At 44.0% G+C, this 17967-nt stretch overlaps 5 non-coding genes across 5 annotated transcripts; 4 read left to right on the forward strand and 1 right to left on the reverse strand.

Moving 5' to 3' along the window:
- The first annotated feature begins 1639 nt into the window (after nucleotides 1-1639).
- On the forward strand, nucleotides 1640-1712 carry trnav-uac (transfer RNA valine (anticodon UAC)). Its single transcript has one exon. It is a non-coding gene; the product is annotated as a tRNA-Val (tRNA).
- A 7381-nt stretch (nucleotides 1713-9093) lies between these two features.
- Nucleotides 9094-9165, forward strand: trnaq-cug (transfer RNA glutamine (anticodon CUG)). Its single transcript has one exon. It is a non-coding gene; the product is annotated as a tRNA-Gln (tRNA).
- Nucleotides 9166-10447: 1282 nt separating this feature from the next.
- On the forward strand, nucleotides 10448-10519 carry trnaq-cug (transfer RNA glutamine (anticodon CUG)). Its single transcript has one exon. It is a non-coding gene; the product is annotated as a tRNA-Gln (tRNA).
- A 1964-nt stretch (nucleotides 10520-12483) lies between these two features.
- On the forward strand, nucleotides 12484-12555 carry trnaq-cug (transfer RNA glutamine (anticodon CUG)). Its single transcript has one exon. It is a non-coding gene; the product is annotated as a tRNA-Gln (tRNA).
- Nucleotides 12556-17884: 5329 nt separating this feature from the next.
- Nucleotides 17885-17956, reverse strand: trnae-cuc (transfer RNA glutamic acid (anticodon CUC)). The gene has a single exon. It is a non-coding gene; the product is annotated as a tRNA-Glu (tRNA).
- Nucleotides 17957-17967: the final 11 nt, after the last annotated feature.

Here is a 17967-nt window from a genome sequence, read left to right on the forward strand (position 1 = left end):
AGTGCTGGAGTGTTTCCGGTGTGTAGTGGTTATCGCATTCCGCTAACACACGAAAACTCAACGGTTTGAAAGTGGGTGGAGGCAATTTAATGCCGTTTCTCCATTCAAGTTTATTAAATATGAAAATTGGAATAATTTGCATGCTTGGTTCAGTGTAAATAAAATACGCATTGACAGGCGACTTATACCTTTCAAATGGCAGCGTTACAGTGAGTGAAGTAATTCTCAATGATATTTCCCATATAGGACACAGATAGCGGGACTTTAAGGAGGATTTGGGGAAAGTTGGCGCTGATTTAGAGAATCTCCCCTCGCGTGTCGCGGACTAAAGAGGTCGGTCATATTTTATTTCAAAATTGAGGCTGAGAAGTTTCTCATTGAGAATGTGGAAGCAGAACAATAAAGATTAATAGGAAAACACAAGGTCAGCGACAGGATTCAAATTGGAGTTTCAATCGTTCCAACTGTGTGTCCTTTCAATAAGTAATATAAAAGCGCGTCTGTAAAAATGTCCGCACCATGTTATGATTCAGGAAACTGAGACGGGAGTAGAAATAGAGAAATAAAAGCACATGGATATGGAGAAGAGGAAGAGAGAAGGGGCAAATACTGTTTCCACGCAGAACTAATGCCGGGACTCCTCTGCTGCGCCTGGGGCGGCCTCCTGCAGCCCGGATACATTAACGTCCTAACAGCTCATTAACTGTAGGAGTGGGACCGGGCGGCGCTTCAGAAGACAGGTCGAAAAGGCAAAGACACTGTCTCGATCTCAGGTGCTCTGATCATGAAGAATGGCCACACACACAAATTCTTTTATCAATGGTTAGATCCTCACTCGGCTAGGTTTGAACCAGCGTTCTCGGGGTTCGATTTTCACTTCGGTGGTTGTTTAAATTTCCGAGAAGTCCGCGGTTCAAATCACAAAGGAGCGCTCGTTTTGCCGCCACTATTGGAAGTTGAATCTTTTGCAATCACCATTAAATAACCGATTACCATAATTTACAGAATGAAAGAAAGGCGAAACACACTTCAATAACGCATTTTACGCTTTGTAAGTAATGAACTGTTTACCATATTTCATTTTGCAGATTGCATTTTAGGAACCTCGTTTAAAATCTTAATTGCTTATGAAAGCAGAAATCTGGGGCATCTTTTTTAAAAATTAACAGGATTGGTCAATGCACAGCATAAACTGCTGGCGAATGTAACTTTTCCGCCAGCAGTCGAACCGGGTATTTGTCGCTTCTGACGTGAACGTGACAACCGCTACACTACGAAAAACTTTGCGTCACTGCTCGCAGAGAATAGAATCAGTAGTGAACAAAACATCACACGGTGCTCATTTCCAGATACAATGCAGTCAACGTTTACATCAAGTGAAATAACTTTTTAGTGAAATGATGTGGAAGTATGTGCTACTCGTATTTGTGCCTCTAATTAAATGTTGTGGCGTTTGACTCCCGTTCATGTCTGTTCTTCCTCTGTTGATAAAGAAAGGAGGGCATTCGTTGACCAGACTGCACTGCGGCTAATTTTGTGAGCTCATCCTTTATATTGAGTGATGCTGTTTAAGGTGAACCAATCAGCACAGAGGGTGTTCACTGGTCAGTTCCCCTGTGTTGACTGTATTTGCACAGCGGTTCCCGTAGTGTAGTGGTTATCACGTTCGCTTTACACGCGAAAGGTCACCGGTTCGAGCCCGGGCGGGAGCATTATGTTTAAACTTGCTGTTCCAAATGAGAAAAGAAAGTTGCTGTAAATCTGAAATCGTAAACGGAAAATGCTGGAAATTATCAGGAGGTCAGTCAGTAATGTGGAAAAAAATACATAGTGAACCTTTCAGGTCAATTAACCTTCGTTAGAAATGGGAACGGAAGAGATGTATGGTGAGATTATTCTCTTGTCAATAGGGCTAAGCGGCTTCCCTCTTATTCTTTAATTTTTCTTTATTTCGCTTCACTAATCAGATACATTTGAGTGAGCGAAAACTGACCCACAGTGAGGCTCATTTCATCTTTTGTTCCCTTTTAATCCCTGGAATCTCTGATGCCCTGAAGTTCAGAAATGTAATTCATTAATCTGCAGGGTGGCCGTCAGTAAGAAAACTTTTCTGTCTGGATCCGGGAGAGGAGCGCGTTTAGGCTCAAGATTGCTGCTACTGTCGATAGATTTTTGTGGATAAGGTTATTAAGGGTTACGGAAAAAAAGCGGGTAAATGAAGTATTGATACAGCCCAGTCCTGATCTAATTGAATGGCGCAACAGGCTCGAGGGGCTGAATGGCCTCCTCCTATTCCTATGGAGTCGATGCAGTGCACCCGAGTGCTGGAGTTTTTCCGGTGTGTAGTGGTTATCGCATTCCGCTAACACACGAAAACTCAACGGTTTGAAAGTGGGTGGAGGCAATGTAATGCCGTTTCTCCATTCAAGTTTATTAAATATGAAAATTGGAATAATTTGCATGCTTGGTTCAGTGTAAATAAAATACGCATTGACAGGCGACTTATACCTTTCAAATGGCAGCGTTACAGTGAGTGAAGTAATTCTCAATGATATTTCCCATATAGGACACAGATAGCGGGACTTTAAGGAGGATTTGGGGAAAGTTGGCGCTGATTTAGAGAATCTCCCCTCGCGTGTCACGGACTAAAGAGGTCGGTCATATTTTATTTAAAAATTGAGGCTGAGAAGTTTCTCATTGAGAATGTGGAAGCAGAACAATAAAGATTAATAGGAAAACACAAGGTCAGCGACAGGATTCAAATTGGAGTTTCAATCGTTCCAACGGTGTGTCCTTTCAATAAGTAATATAAAAGCGCGTCTGTAAAAATGTCCGCACCATGTTATGATTCAGGAAACTGAGACGGGAGTAGAAATAGAGAAATAATAGCACATGGATATGCAGAAGAGGAAGAGAGAAGGGGCAAATATTGTTTCCACGCAGAACTAATGCCGGGACTCCTCTGCTGCGCCTGGGGCGGCCTCCTGCAGCCCGGATACATTAACGTCCTAACAGCTCATTAACTGTAGGAGTGGGACCGGGCGGCGCTTCAGAAGACAGGTCGAAAAGGCAAAGACACTGTCTCGATCTCAGGTGCTCTGATCATGAAGAATGGCCACACACACAAATTATTTTATCAATGGTTAGATCCTCACTCGGCTAGGTTTGAACCAGCGTTCTCGGGGTGCGATTTTCACTTCGGTGGTTGTTTAAATTTCCGAGAAGTCCGCGGTTCAAATCACAAAGGAGCGCTCGTTTTACCGCCACTATTTGAAGTTGAATCTTTTGCAATCACCATTAAATAACCGATTACCATAATTTACAGAATGAAAGAAAGGCGAAACACACTTCAATAACGCATTTTCCCCTTTGTAAGTAATGAACTGTTTACCATATTTCATTTTGCACATTGTATTTCAGGAACCTGGCTTAAAATATTCATTGCTTATGAATGCAGAAATCTGGGGCAACTTTTAAAAAAATTAACAGGATTGGTCAATCCTGCTGGCGAGTGTAACTTTTCCGCCAGCAGTCGAGCCGGGTACTTGTCGCTTCTGACGTGAAAGTGACAGCCGCAACACTGCGAAAAACTCTGCTTCACTGCTCGCGGAGAATAGAATCAATGGTGAACAAAATATCACACGGTGCTCATTTTCAGATACAATGCAGTCAACATTTACATCAAGTGAAATAATTGTTTAGTGAAATGATGTGGGAGTATGTGTTACTCGTATTTGTGCCTCTAATTAAATATGGTGGCGTCTGACTCCCGTTCTTGTCTGTTCTTCCTCTGTTGATAAAGAAAGAAGGGCTGTCGTTGACCAGACTGCACTGCGGCTCATTTTGTGAGCTCATCCTTTATATTGAGTGATGCTGTTCAAGATGAACCAATCAGCACAGAGGGAGTTCACTGGTCAGTTCCCCTGTGTCGCAAGCATGGGTACAGCGGTTTCCGCAGTGTAGTGGTTATCATGTTCGTTTTACACGTCACAGGTCCTCGGTTCGAGTCCGGGCCGGGACATTATGTTTAAACTTGCTATGGATGAATAACCAGCGGGTTTATTACAAATGACCAAAGAAAATTACTGTAAATCTGAAATTCAAAACAGAAAATGCTGGAAATTATCAAGAGGTCAGGCAGTATCTGTGGATAACGATACAGATTGAACCTTTCAGGTCAATTACCAGTCGTTAGAACTGGGAAACGGGAGAGATGTCTGGTGAGATTATTCTTTTGTCAATAGGGCTACAGCGGCGTTTCCCTTATTCTGCATTTGTTCTTTACTTCACTTCAATAATCACATACCTTTGATTCAGAGAAAACGGACCCACAGTGAAGCCCATTTCATCTTTTGTTCCCTTTTAATCCCTGGAATCTCTGATGACCTGAAGTTCAGAAATGTAATTCATTAATCTGCAGGGTGGCCGTCAGTAAGAAACCTTTTCCAGCTGGATCCCGGAGAGGAGCGCGTTTAGGCTCAAGATTGCTGCTACTGTCGATAGATTTTTGTGGATAGGGGTATTCAGGATTCCGGAAACAAAGCGGGTAAATGAAGTGATGATACAGCCCAGTCCTGATCTAATTGAATGGAGCATCAGGTTCGAGGGGCTGAATGGCCTCTTCCTGTTCCAATGGAGTCGATGCAATGCAATGCACCCGAGTGCTGGAGAATTTCCGTTGTGTAGTGGTTATCGCATTCCGCTAACAAACGAAAATCAACGGTTCGAAAGTGGCTGGAGGCAATTCAATGCCGTTTCTCCATTCAAGTTTAGTAAATATGAAAACTGGAATAATTTGCATGCTTGGTTCAGTATAAATAAAACACGCATTGACAGGCGACTTATTCCTTTGAAATGGCAGCGTTACAGTGAGTGAAGTAATTCTCAATGATATTTCCCATATAGGACACAGATAGCGGGACTTTAAGGAGGTTTTGGGGAAAGTTGGCGCTGATTAAGGGAATCTCCCCTCGCGTGTCGCTGACTAAAGAGGGCGGTCATATTTTATTTAAAAATTGAGGCTGAGAAGTTTCTCATTGAGAATGTGGAAGCAGAACAATAAAGATTAATAGGAAAACACAGTGTCAGCGACAGGATTCAAATTGCAGTTTCAATCGTTCCAACTGTGTGTCCTTTCAATAAGTAATATAAAAGCGCGTCTGTAAAAATGTCCGCACCATGTTATGATTCAGGAAACTGAGACGGGAGTAGAAATAGAGAAATAAAAGCACATGGATATAGAGAAGAGGAAGAGAGAAGGGGAAAATACTGTTTCCACGCAGAACTAATGCAGAGACTCCTCTGCTGCGCCTGGGGTGACCTCCTGCAGCCCGGATACATTAACGTCCTAACAGCTCATTAACTGTAGGAGTGGGACCGGGCGGCGCTTCAGAAGACAGGTCGAAAAGGCAAAGACACTGTCTCGATCTCAGGTGCTCTGATCATGAAGAATAGCCACACACACAAATTCTTTTATCAATGGTTAGATCCTCACTCGGCTAGGTTTGAACCAGCGTTCTCGGGGTCCGATTTTCACTTCGGTGGTTGTTTAAATTTCCGAGAAGTCCGCGGTTCAAATCACAAAGGAGCGCTCGTTTTGCCGCCAGTATAGGAAGTTGAATCTTTTGCAATCACCATTAAATAACCGGTTACCATAATTTACAGAATGAAAGAAAGGCGAAATACACTTCAATAACGCATTTTGCCCTTTGTAAGTAATGAATTGTTTACCATATTTCATTTTGCACATTGTATTTTAGGAACCTCGTTTAAAATATTCATTGCTTATGAAAGCAGAAATCTGGGGCAACATTTTTTTTAATTAACAGGATTGGTCAATGCACAGCATAAACTGCTGGCGAATGTAACTTTTCCGCCAGCAGTCGAACCGGGTACTTGTCGCTTCTGACGTGAACGTGTCAACCGCTACACTACGAAAAACTCTGCGTCACTGCTCGCAGAGAATAGAAACATAGAAACATAGAAGATAGGAGCTGGAGTAGGCCATTCGGCCCTTCGAGCCTGCTCCGCCATTCAATGAGATCATGGCTGATCATGCAAATTCAGTCCCCTGTCCCTGCCTTCGCCCCATATCCCTTGATCCTTTTAGCCTCAAGAAATATATCCAACTCTTTCTTGAATATATTTAATGAACTGGCCTCCACCGCCCTCTGTGGCAGAGAATTCCACAGGTTCACCACTCTTTGGGTGAAGAAGTTCCTCCTCATTTCAGTCCTAAATGGCTTACCCCTTATCCTTAGATTATGACCCCTGGTTCTGGACTCCCTGGCCATCCGAAGCATCCTTCCTGCATCTAGTATGTCCAGACCTGACAGAATTTTATAGGTTTTGATGATATCCCCTCTCAATCTTCTAAACTCCAGTGAGTATAAGCCCAATCGACACAATCTCTCCTCATACGTCATTCCTGCCATCCCAGGTATCAGCCTGGTGAATCTTCGCTGCACTCCCTGCATGGCAAGAACATCCTTCCTCAGATAAGGTGACCAAAACTGCACACAATCCTCAAGGTGCGGTCTCACCAAGGCCCTGTACAACTGTCGCAAGACATCCTTGTTCCTGTACTCGAACCCTCTTGCTAAGAATGCCAACATACCATTTGCGTTCTTAACCGCCTGCTGCACCTGCATGCTTACCTTCAGTGACTGGTGCACAATAATACCCAGGTCTCTTTTGTGAACAAAATATCACACGGTGCTCATTTTCAGATACAATGCAATCAACGTTTACATCAAGTGAAATTTTTTTTAGTGAAATGATGTGGAAATTTGTGCCTCTAATTAAATGTTGTGGCGTCTGACTCCCGTTCATGTCAGTTCTTCCTCTGTTGATAAAGAAAGGAGGGTATTCGTTGACCAGACTGCAATGTGACTGATTTTGTGAGCTCATCCTTTATATTGAGTGATGATGTTTCAGGTGAACCAATCAGCACAGAGGGAGTTCACTGGTCAGTTCCCCTGTGTAGAAAACATCCGTACAGCGGTTCCCATTGTGTAGTGGTTGTCACGTTTGTTTTACACGCGAAAGGTCCCCAGTTCGAGCCCGGGCGGGAACATTATGTTTAAACGTGCTGTGGATGAACAGCCAGCGGGTTTGTTCCGAATGACAAAAGAAAATTGCTGTAAACCTGAAATAGAAACGGAAAATGCTGGAAATTATCAAGACGTCAGGCAGTATCTGTGGAAAAAATACAGAATGAAACTTTCAGGTCAATTACCCATCGTTAGAATTGTGAAAGTGGAGCGATGTATGGTGAGATTATTCTCTTGTCAATAGGGCTAAGCGGCTTCTCTCCTTTTTTAAATTTTTCTTTATTTCACTTCAGTAATCAGATACATTTGAGTGAGCGAAAACTGACCCACAGTGAGGCCCATTTCATCTTTTGTTCCCTTTTAATCCCTGGAATCTCTGATGCCATGAACTTCAGAAATGTAATTCATTAGTCTGCAGGGTGGCTGTCAGTAAGAAACCTTTTCTGTCTGGATCCGGGAGAGGAGCGCATTTAGTCTCAAGATTGCTGCTACTGTCGATAGTTTTTTGTGGATAAGGGTATTAAGGGTTACGGAAACAAAGCGGGTAAATGAAGTGATGACACAGCGCGGGCCTGATCTAATTGAATGGCGCAACAGGCTCGAGGCGCTGAATGGCCTCCTCCTGTTCCTATGGAGTCGATGCAATGCACCCGAGTGCTGGAGTGTTTCCAGTGTGTAGTGGTTATCGCATTCCGCTAACACATGGAATGTCAGCGGTTCGAAAGCGGGTGGAGGCAATTTAATGCCTTTTCCTCATTCAAGTTTAGTAAATATAAAAACTGCGATAATTTGCATGCATGGTTCAGTGTAAATAAAATACGCATTGACAGGCGACTTATACCTTTCAAATGGCAGCGTTACAGTGAGCGAAGTAATTCTCAATGATATTTCCCATATAGGACACAGTTTTGGTTGCGGTACTGTCAGGAGGATTTGGGGAATGTTGGCGCTGAATTTGGGAATCTCCGGATCGCGTGTCGCTCCTTGAAGAGGTGGGACTTATTTTATTTAGAAATTGAGGCTCGGAAATTTCTCACTGAGAATGTGGAAGCAGAACAACACAGATTAATGGAAAAGCACAGCGTCAGTGAACGGATTCAAATTGCAGTTTCAGTCTTTCCGTCTGCGCGTCCTTTCAATAAGTAACATAGAAATCACGTCTCTTAAAATGTCCCCACCACGTTATATTTCAAGAAATTGAGACGGGGGAATAAATACGAAAATAAAAGCACAGGGATATAGACAAGAGGAAGAGAGAAGTGAAAAATACTGTCTCCACGGAGATCTAATGGCGAGACTCCTCTGCTGCACCTGGGGTGGCCTCTTGCAGCCCGGATGCATTAACGTCCTAACAGCTCATTAAGAATAGCCACATACAAAAAATGGTTATACAACAGTTACCTTATCACTCGGCTAGGTTTGAACCAGCGTTCTCGGGGTCCGATTTTCGCATCGTTGGTTGTTTAAATTTCCAGGAAGTCCGCAGTTCAAATCAAAAATGATCCCTCATTTTGCGGCCACTATTGGACTTGCAGTTGAAACTTTTGCAATCACCGTTAAATAACCGGTTACCATAAATTACAGAATGAAAGAAAGGCGAAACACAGTTCAATAACACATTTTGCCCTTTGTAAGTAATGAACTGTTACCCATATCTCATTTTACACAATGGCCCAGTAATTCCGTTCCAAACGCGTGAGTACGGTCGGGGTACTCACGCGTCTGGCCGGATGAAGTGCCGGTTTTCAGCATGCACAGCGCATGCGGGGAAAACCGGCATTTCCTGTCCTCTGAACGATTATTCACATTTTACCTGGCAGGACTGCAATACAAGCTGTTATGAGCAGTATGAAAAAGAAGCAGAGATTTGTGAACCGATAGCCATCAAGGCAGCTGTGTGATTTACTCAGAACCGAGGCTTAGCAGAGGGGCAAGTGGGCAAGCTGAAGTTAAGGATGAGACCTGCCCGAGATAAAGTATAATAGTGGAGACGGTAATGTTGTTGATTTTAAGAAAAGGTTCAAATAAATTTATCAGCAAAGGTTCCATGGTGTAATGGTAAGCACTCTGGGCTCTGAATCCAGCGATCCGAGTTCAAATCTCGGTGGAACCTGAATTATTGCTGTCCCAGCTGCTGAAATTTGGGACATACAAGCTTGGTATCTGCATACCAACCAAGGTTACGGGACCGTTTGCTGCCTGAATCAATGACGGTTGATTTATTGTTCTCGACATCAGATGATAGGCTCAACCTCTCATTCCCAGTTCCAAATAAGAGGGGGAGAAAGATGTGTGTTGTCCAGTGCTTCGTTTGACTGCACAGCAGAATGCTCAACATTTTCTTTGCAAGCTGCATTCGGCTGGCATACTTGCTGAAATTGAAAGCAGTGCTTCTTGAAAAGTAGGCATTGCACTTCGTATTCTTCGAAAAAAGTTAACAATTGCTTATCTTTCGTGCAGCTGTGCCTTGCAAAGATTATACTCATTTTACCTGGCAGGGCTGCAATGCAATCTGCCATGAGCAGTGTGAAAAAGAAGCTGAGATTTGTGAACCGATAGCCATCAAGGCAGCTGTGTGATTTGCTCAGAACCGAAGCTTTGCAGAGGGGCAAGTGGGCAAGCTGAAGTGAAGGATGAGACCAGGCCGAGACAAAGTATAATGGTGGAGATGGTAATGTTGTTGATTTTGAGATAGAATCTAAGGAAATATTCAGCAAAGGTTCCATGGTGTAATGGTAAGCACTCTGGACTCTGAATCCAGCGATCGAGTTCAAATTTCGGTGGAACCTGAATTCTTGTTGTCCCAGCTGCTGGAAATTTGGGACATGCAAGCTTGGCATCTTCATAACAACCATGGTTATGGGACCGTTTGCTGCCTGGATCAATGACGGTTGATTTATTGTTCTCGACATCAGATGATAGGCTCAACCTCTTATTCCCAGTTCCAAATAAGAGGGGGAGAAAGATATGTGTTGTCCAGTGCTTCGTTTGACTGCACAGCAGAATGCTTAACATTTTCTTTGCAAGCTGCATTCGGCTGGCATACTTGCTGAAATTGAAAGCAGTGCTTCTTGAAACGTAGGCATTGCACTTCGTATTCTCGAAAAAAGATACCAATTGCTTATCTTTCGTGCAGCTGTGCCTTGCAAAGATTATACTCATTTTACCTGGCAGGACTGCAATGCAATCTGCCATGAGCAGTGTGAAAAAGAAGCTGAGATTTGTGAACCGATAGCCATCAAGGCAGCTGTGTGATTTGCTCAGAACCGAAGCTTAGCAGAGGGGCAAGTGGGCAAGCTGAAGTTAAGGATGAGACCTGGCCGAGACAAAGTATAATGGTGGAGACGGTAATGATGTTGATTTTGAGAAAAGAATCTAGGAAACTGTTCAGCAAAGGTTCCATGGTGTAATGGTAAGCACTCTGGACTCTGAATCCAGCGATCCGAGTTCAAATCTCGGTGGAACCTGAATTCTTGTTGTCCCAGCTGCTGGAAATTTGGGACATACAAGATTGGCATCTGCATACCAACCACGGTTACGGGACCGTTTGCTGCCTGAATCGATGATGGTTGATTTATTGTTCTGGACATCAGATGACAGGCTCAACCTCTCATTCCCAGTTCCAAATAAGCGGGGGAGAAAGATGTGTGTTGTCCAGTGCTTCGTTTGACTGCACAGCAGATTGCTCAACATTTTCTTTGCAAGCTGCATTCGGCTGGCATACTTGTTGATAATTGAAAGCAGTGCTTCTTGAAACGTAGACATTGCACTTCGTATTCTAGAAAAAAGTTAACAATTGCTTATCTATCGTGCAGCAGTGCCTTGCAAAGATTATTCACATTTTACCTGGCAGGACTGCAATACAAGATGCTATGAGCAGTGTGAAAAAGAAACAGAGATTTTGAACCGATAGCCATCAAGGCAGCTGTGTGATTTACTCAGAACCGAGGCTTAGCAGAGGGGCAAGTGGGCAAGCTGAAGTTAAGGATGAGACCTGGCCGAGACAAAGTATAATGGTGGAGACGGTAATGTTGTTGATTTTAAGAAAAGATTCAAATAAATTTATTAGCAAAGGTTCCATGTTGTAATGGTAAGCACTCTGGGCTCTGAATCCAGCGATACGAGTTCAAATCTCGGTGGAACCTGAATACTTGTTGTCCCAGCTGTTGCAAATTTGGGACATGCAAGCTTGGCATCTTCATAACAACCACGGTTATGGGACCGTTTGCTGCCTGGATCAATGACGGTTGATTTATTGTTCTCGACATCAGATGATAGGCTCAACCTCTTATTCCCAGTTCCAAATAAGAGGGGGAGAAAGATGTGTGTTGTCCAGTGCTTCGTTTGACTGCACAGCAGAATGCTCAACATTTTCTTTGCAAGCTGCATTCGGCTGGCATACTTGCTGAAATTGAAAGCAGTGCTTCTTGAAACGTAGGCATTGCACTTCGTATTCTCGAAAAAAGTTAACAATTGCTTATCTTTCGTGCAGCTGTGCCTTGCAAAGATTATACTCATTTTACCTGGCAGGACTGCAATGCAATCTGCCATGAGCAGTGTGAATAAGAAGCTGAGATTTGTGAACCGATAGCTATCAAGGCAGCTGTGTGATTTGCTCAGAACCGAAGCTTAGCAGAGGGGCAAGTGGGCAAGCTGAAGTTAAGGATGAGACCTGGCCGAGACAAAGTATAATGGTGGAGACGGTAATGTTGTTGATTTTGAGAAAAGAATCTAGGAAACTGTTCAGCAAAGGTTCCATGGTGTAATGGTAAGCACTCTGGACTCTGAATCCAGCGATCCAAGTTCAAATTTCGGTGGAACCTGAATTATTGTTGTCCCAGCTGCTGGAAATTTGGGACATACAAGATTGGCATCTGCATACCAACCACGGTTACGGGACCATTTGCTGCCTGAATCGATGACGGTTGATTTATTGTTCTGGACATCAGATGACAGGCTCAACCTCTCATTCCCAGTTCCAAATAAGAGGGGGAGAAAGATGTGTGTTGTCCAATGCTTCGTTTGACTGCACAGCAGAATGCTCAACATTTTCTTTGCAAGCTGCATTCGGCTGGCATACTTGCTGAAATTGAAAGCAGTGCTTCTTGAAAAGTAGGCATTGCACTTCGTATTCTTCGAAAAAAGTTAACAATTGCTTATCTTTCGTGCAGCTGTGCCTTGCAAAGATTATACTCATTTTACCTGGCAGGGCTGCAATGCAATCTGCCATGAGCAGTGTGAAAAAGAAGCTGAAATTTGTGAACCGATAGCCATCAAGGCAGCTGTGTTGATTTGCTCAGAACCGAAGCTTAGCAGAGGGGCAAGTGGGCAAGCTGAAGTTAAGGATGAGACCAGGCCAAGACAAAGTATAATGGTGGAGATGGTAATGTTGTTGATTTTGAGAAAAGAATCTAAGGAACTGTTCAGCCAAGGTTCCATGGTGTAATGGTAAGCACTCTGGACTCTGAATCCAGCGATCCGAGTTCAAATCTCGGTGGAACCTGAATTCTTGTTGTCCCAGCTGCTGGAAATTTGGGACATCCAAGATTGGCATCTGCAGACCAATCACGGTTACGGGATCGTTTGCTGCCTGAATCGATGACGGTTGATTTATTGTTCTGGACATCAGATGAGAGGCTCAACCTCTCATTCCCAGTTCCAAATAAGCGGGGCAAGAAAGATGTGTGTTGTCCAGTGCTTCGTTTGGCTGCACAGCAGATTGCTCAACATTTTCTTTGCAAGCTGCATTCGGCTGGCATACTTGTTGATAATTGAAAGCAGTGCTTCTTGAAACGTAGACATTGCACTTCGTATTCTAGAAAAAAGTTAACAATTGCTTATCTATCGTGCAGCAGTGCCTTGCAAAGATTATTCACATTTTACCTGGCAGGACTGCAATACAAGATGCTATGAGCAGTGTGAAAAAGAAACAGAGATTTGTGAACCGATAGCCATCAAGGCAGCTGTGTGATTTACTCAGAACCGAGGCTTAGCAGAGGGGCAAGTGAGCAAGCTGAAGTTAAGGATGAGACCTGGCCGAGACAAAGTATAATGGTGGAGACGGTAATGTTGTTGATATTAAGAAAAGATTCAAATAAATTTATTAGCAAAGGTTCCATGGTGTAATGGTAAGCACTCTGAGCTCTGAATCCAGCGATCCGAGTTCAAATCTCGGTGGAACCTGAATTCTTGTTGTCCCAGCTGCTGGAAATTTGGGACATGCAAGCTTGGCATCTTCATAACAACCACGGTTATGGGTCCGTTTGCTGCCTGGATCAATGACGGTTGATTTATTGTCATCGACATCAGATGACAGGCTCAACCTCTCATTCCCAGTTCCAAATAAGAGGGGGAGAAAGATGTGTGTTGTCCAGTGCTTCGTTTGACTGCACAGCAGAATGCTCAACATTTTCTTTGCAAGCTGCATTCGGCTGGCATACTTGCTGAAATTGAAAGCAGTGCTTCTTGAAACGTAGGCATTGCATTTCGTATTCTCGAAAAAAGTTAACAATTGCTTATCTTTCGTGCAGCTGTGCCTTGCAAAGATTATACTCATTTTACCTGGCAGGACTGCAATGCAATCTGCCATGAGCAGTGTGAAAAAGAAGCTGAGATTTGTGAACCGATAGCCATCAAGGCAGCTGTGTGATTTGCTCAGAACCGAAGGTTAGCAGAGGGGCAAGTGGGCCAGCTGAAGTTAAGGATGAGACCTGGCCGAGACAAAGTATAATGGTGGAGACGGTAATGTTGTTGATTTTGAGAAAAGAATCTAGGAAACTGTTCAGCAAAGGTTCCATGGTGTAATGGTAAGTACTCTGAACTCTGAATCCAGCGATCCAAGTTCAAATCTCGGTAGAACCTGAATTATTGTTGTCCCAGCTGCTGGAAATTTGCGACATACAAGATTGGCATCTGCATACCAACCACCGTTACGGGACCGTTTGCTGCCTGAATCGATGACGGTTGATTTATTGTTCTCGACATCAGATGATAGGCTCAACCTCTCATTCCCAGTTCCAAATAAGCGGGGGAGAAAGATGTGTGTTGTCCAGTGCTTCGTTTGACTGCACAGCAGATTGCTCAACATTTTCTTTGCAAGCTGCATTCGGCTGGCATACTTGTTGATAATTGAAAGCAGTGCTTCTTGAAACGTAGACATTGCACTTCGTATTCTCGAAAAAAGTTAACAATTGCTTATCTTTCGTGCAGCAGTGCCTTGCAAAGATTATACTCATTTTACCTGGCAGGACTGCAATGCAATCTGCTATGAGCAGTGTGAAAAAGAAGCAGGGATTTGTGAACCGATAGCCATCAAGGCAGCTGTGTGATTTACTCAGAACCGAGGCTTAGCAGAGGGGCAAGTGGGCAAGCTGAAGTTAAGGATGAGACCTGGCCGAGACAAAGTATTATGGTGGAGATGGTAATGTTGTTTATTTTGAGAAAAGAATCTAGGGACTGGTCAGCAAAGGTTCCATGGTGTAATGGTAAGCACTTTGGGCTCTGAATCCAACGATCCGAGTACAAATCTTGGTGGAACCTGAATTTTTGTTGTCCCAGCTGCTGGAAATTTGGGACATCCAAGCTTGGCATCTGCATACCAACCACGGTTACGGGACCGTTTGCTGCCTGAATCAATGACGGTTGATTTATTGTTCTCGACATCAGATGATAGGCTCAACCTCTCATTCCCAGTTCCAAATAAGCCGGGGAGAAAGATGTGTGTTGTCCAGTGCTTCGTTTGCCTGCACAGCAGATTGCTCAACATTTTCTTTGCAAGCTACATTCGGCTGGCACACTTCTTGAAATTGAAAGCAGTGCTTCTTGAAACGTAGACATTGCACTTCGTATTCTCGAAAAAAGTTAACAATTGCTTATCTTTCGTGCAGCAGTGCCTTGCAAAGATTATTCACATGTTCCCTTGCAGGACTGCAATACAAGCTGCTATGAGCATTGTGAAAAAGAAGCAGAGATTTGTGAACCGATAGCCATCAAGGCAGCTGTGTGATTTACTCAGAACCGAAGCTTAGCAGAGGGCCAAGTGGGCAAGCCGAAGTTAAGGATGAGACCAGGCCGAGACAAAGTATAATGGTGGAGATGGTAATGTTGTTGATTTTGAGAATAGAATCTAGGACACTGTACAGCAAAGGTTCCATGGTGTAATGGTAAGCACTCTGGACTCTGAATACAGCAATCCGAGTTCAAATCTCGGTGGAACCTGAATTCTTGTTGTCCCAGCTGTTGGAAATTTGGGACATGCAAGGTTTGCATCTGCATACCAATCACGGTTACGGGACCGTTTGCTGCCTGAATCAATTATGTTTGATTTATTGTTCTCGACATCAGAGGAAAGGCTCAACCTCTCATTCCCAGTTCCAAATAAGCCGGGGAGAAAGATGTGTGTTGTCCAGTGCTTCGATTTGACTGCACAGCAGATTGCTCAACATTTTCTTTGCAAGCTGCATTCGGCTGGCATACTTGTTGAAATTGAAAGCAGTGCTTCTTGAAACGTAGACATTGCACTTCGTATTCTCGAAAAAAGTTAACAATTGCTTATCTTTCGTGCAGCAGTGCCTTGCAAAGATTATTCACATTTTACCTGGCAGGACTGCAATACAAGCTGCTATGAGCAGCGTGAAAAGAAGCAGAGATTTGTAAACCGATAGCGATCAAGGCAGCTGTGTGATTTACTCAGAACCGAGGCTTAGCAGAGGGGCAAGTGGGCAAGCTGAAGTTAAGGACGAGACCAGACCGAGACAAAGTATAATGGTGGCGACAGTAATGTTGTTGATTTTAAGAAAAGATTCTAATGAATTCTTCAGCGAAAGTTGCATGGTGTAGTGATAAGCACTCTGGACTCTGAATCCAGCGATCCGAGTTCAAATCTCGGTGGAACCTGAATTCTTGTTGTCCCAGCTGCTGAAATTTGGGACATACAAGCTTGGTGTCTGCATACCAACCACGGTTACGGGACCGTTTGCTGCCTGAATCAATGACGGTTGAGTTATTGTTCTCGACATCAGATGATAGGCTCAACCTCTCATTCCCAGTTCCAAATAAGAGGGGGAGAAAGATGTGTGTTGTCCAGGGCTTCGTTTGACTGCACAGCAGAATGCTCAACATTTTCTTTGCAAGCTGCATTCGGCTGGCATACTTGCTGAAATTGAAAGCAGTGCTTCTTGAAACGTAGGCATTGCACTTCGTATTCTCGAAAAAAGTTAACAATTGCTTATCTTTCGTGCAGCAGTGCCTTGCAAAGATTATTCTCATTTTACCTGGCAGGACTGCAATGCAATCTGCCATGAGCATTGTGAAAAAGTAGCTGAGATTTGTGACCCGATAGCCATCAAGGCAGCTGTGTGATTTGCTCAGAACCGAAGCTTAGCAGAGGGGCAAGTGGGCAAGCTGACGTTAAGGATGAGACCAGGCCGAGACAAAGTATAATGGTGGAGATGGTAATGTTGTTGATTTTGAGAAAAGAATCTAGGGACTGTTTAGCGAAGGTTCCATGGTGTCATGGTAAGCACTCTGGACTTTAAATCCAGTGATCCGTGTTCAAATCTCGGTGGGACCTGAATTCTTGTTGTCCCAGCTGCTGGAAATTTAGGGCATACATGCTTGGCACCTGCATACCAACCACGGTTACTGGGCTTTTGCTGCCTTAATCAATGACGGTTGATTTATTGTTCTCGACATCAGATGATAGGCTGAACCTCTCATTCCCTGTTCCAAATGAGCGGAGCAGAAAGATATGTATTGTTCAGTGCTTCATTTGATTCCACAGCAGATTGCTCAGCATTTTCTTTGCAAGCTGCATTCGGCTGGCATACTTGTTGTAATTGAAAGCAGAGCTTCTTGAAACGTAGGCATTGCACTTCGTATTCTCGAAAAAAGTTAACAATTGCTTTTCTTTAGTGCAGCAGTGCCTTGCAAGGTTTATACACATTTTATCAGGCAGGACTGTAATACAAGCTGCTCTGAGCAGTGTGAGAAAGAAGCAGCGTTTTGAGAACCAAGATCCATCAAGGCGGCTGTGTGATTTGCTCAGAAACGAGGCTTAGCAGAGGGGCAATTGGGCAAGCTGAAGTTAAGGATGAGACCATGCCGAGACAAAGTTGAATGGTGGAGACGTTAATGTTGTTGATTTTGAGAAAAGAGCTAATGAAATCTTCAGCAACGGTTCCATGGTGTAATGGTTAGCACTCTGGACTCTGAATCCAGCAAATCAGAGTTCAAATCTCTGTGGAACCTGAATTCTTGTTGTCCCAGTTGCTGGAAATTTCGGACATACAGGGTGAAGGCATCTGCGTACCAACCACGGTTGCTGGACCGTTTGCTGCCTGAATCAATGACGGTTGATTTATTGTTCTCTGTTGTGTATGTACCTTTAAGGGAATAACTGGTCTTGGACTGCAGTACTGGCAGTGACCACCCCTGTATAAAAGGCCCTAGCAGGCTTCTGTAGTTTCAGTTTCAAGCTGCCTCTTGTTCAGTAAAGTACCTGTTAAACTGTTCTCCCGAAGTGCGTGTATTATTGAGGTGCAGACTTTACAGTGGCGACGAGTAAGTTCGAACTCACCTGCAGTGTGGCATCATCTCACGGGGATCTCACCTGAAAGGAAGGTCCTGGAAGGTCGTAGTCTGAGCAACGGGCGCCGACCGAGGGCAACCGCCCAAAGAATCCATCGGTGTTTGGAGAATTGCGGGAGAGACTGTGGTTCCAGCGAATCGTGCTGGAAGCAGGTAGCGCGCTGACCCTTCCGGACTGTGGTGCGCTCAAGCTCGATTGAGAGGCTCTACAAATCGGGCAATTCAAACAGCCCCAAGACGCACTGTTCCCTGACCGGGAATCGAACCCGGGCCGCGGCGATGAGAGCGCCGAATCCTAACCAGTAGACCACCAGGGAAGCTGCAGCAA

This window comes from Somniosus microcephalus, unplaced genomic scaffold (assembly GCF_052327205.1).
Source record: "Somniosus microcephalus isolate GS21.2 unplaced genomic scaffold, FLI_Smic_1.0 unresolved_chr4, whole genome shotgun sequence".
In the NCBI taxonomy this organism is placed as follows: domain Eukaryota; kingdom Metazoa; phylum Chordata; class Chondrichthyes; order Squaliformes; family Somniosidae; genus Somniosus; species Somniosus microcephalus.